The 1,788-nt window shown below is 44.6% G+C and overlaps 1 long non-coding RNA gene across 1 annotated transcript; it reads right to left on the bottom strand.

Moving 5' to 3' along the window:
* Window positions 1–391: 391 nt before the first annotated feature.
* On the bottom strand, window positions 392–1,465 carry LOC118478669. The gene is made up of 2 exons (XR_004859218.1): window positions 1,257–1,465; window positions 392–1,057 (listed from the first exon to the last, which is right to left on the bottom strand). It is a non-coding gene; the product is annotated as an uncharacterized LOC118478669 (long non-coding RNA).
* Window positions 1,466–1,788: the final 323 nt, after the last annotated feature.

Here is a 1,788-nt window from a genome sequence, read left to right as displayed (position 1 = left end):
CCCCCCAACCTCCTTCCTCCTTTTCCCTGAAGAAAGCTGTAGTAACATTTCTGAGCTTTGATCATTGTACATTCATAGTCTTCTACAGGGGCGGCATTCATCAGATATAGAGAGTCTTTTTGAGACTCAGAAGTTCAAAGAAACGTATTCGTAATCTGGTCAGAGTAAATTTGATCTGCATAGTAGATCAAGCAATTTCCGAACGGAAGTCGTGTGTTTACTTTGGCAAAGAATCGTGTTACTTTCCTCAAACAATGACGCAATTAGATGAGATCCAAATACTTCACTCGTAAGATCTGTGTCGGTAATACGGGAAAAAACTCGGCCTTCTTTGTATAAAGAAGCTAAGCTTTACATGAATGATTTATAATAATAATTATTATTACTCTGATTTTTTGGTGAAGTTTTGCAGTTACGGCTAGATAGTCATTGATTATTACACAGCTGTGTTGCCAGCAGGATATTAATACTATCACGATCCCTTAGGGACAGCATAGAAACTACGTCTTTTTAGTTTTAGTAAGTGTTTTACGGCACTGGCAACACAATAAGGTCATATAAGTGCCGACGATAGGAGGCGTTACAAGAGAGAAGCAAACACAAAATCGAAGGAGAGGAGATCAAGACGATAGTTGTTTAACAGAACAGATGGAACTAACCACACCAGAGCACCCGCCAGTCACCCACATGTCTTCTCTGTCTGTGAATCTCGTGTTTTGAGTCTATGTGTCGGTTCTTCTGTGTGGTTGAAACGATCGCGGATTTATCGATTTACGTTCACGACAATAAAGAGGAGAGGAGGGTAGGGATAGACAGAAAGAAGGACAATAAGGAGGTATGACCTTTCTCAACAACACCGACCACTCACCTTTTGTATACGCCCAGCTCTCCACGAGGTAGACCAGTAAGACAGTCAGAGCTGATAGTTCACATTTGTCCAAGCCAAGCTTCAATGTATTGTGATGTTGTGAAAAATCCACAGAGAAACTCCTGGCGTTTACAGGAAAACCTCGGTGACTTGCCGTCACCCCGCACTGTGCATCCACGTATCACCGACCTGAACGCGGAATATAAAAAATAATAAGAATAATAAAATCTGGAATGTAAAGAAAACAAAAGCAGAAGCCAACAGGATATTGTTATCAGAAAAGCCTCTCGTGTTATGTAAAGAGCTCTCGGACAACTCGCCCAGGTAATGGGTTTATGGCCGGCGCTTGTGAATATCACGCGGCGAGGCGTTTGAATGAGGTTATTACTCGCTACAACAGTGCCGCGTCCTCACAGAGGAGAGGCAGATATTTATCTAGACATGGCTGGTTTCCTCTCCGGCTATTGGCATCCCCTCTACCTCCCTGTCACTCGCGGGCTCTGTGCATGTAGTGTGCGCTCCCAGCGTGCGCGTGAGTCTCCGGGGAGCGTGGAGTTGGGGAAGCCAGCAGTATGTGAGTCGGGGAAGCCAGCAGTATGTGATCGTATTTGCCTCCCAAAGCGACCCATGGGTACAGCAGACTGCGGAATTGCTGTTTATCGTTACTGGGAATGGTTAAAAAGTCGATAGGCCCCTAGCTGCGATGTTGGGACCTACAGATTAGATGTCCGGTTGCTGTTTTTCCCTGGTGGATAAAAGTAATAAAAGTAATAAAAGTTATAAAAGTTATAAAAGTAATATGATTTACCGAGCTGGAGTCTCAGTGCGGTCTCCTGGCCCTGGTCAGAGGAATAGACTTGTGGCGTACAGGTGGAACGTGCGGATGATGCTCTCTCTCTCTCTCTCTCTCTCTCTCTCTC

The sequence above is a fragment of the Aplysia californica genome, unplaced genomic scaffold (assembly GCF_000002075.1).
Source record: "Aplysia californica isolate F4 #8 unplaced genomic scaffold, AplCal3.0 scaffold00807, whole genome shotgun sequence".
Taxonomy (NCBI): domain Eukaryota; kingdom Metazoa; phylum Mollusca; class Gastropoda; order Aplysiida; family Aplysiidae; genus Aplysia; species Aplysia californica.
This window is presented reverse-complemented; position numbering and strand designations above follow the sequence as displayed.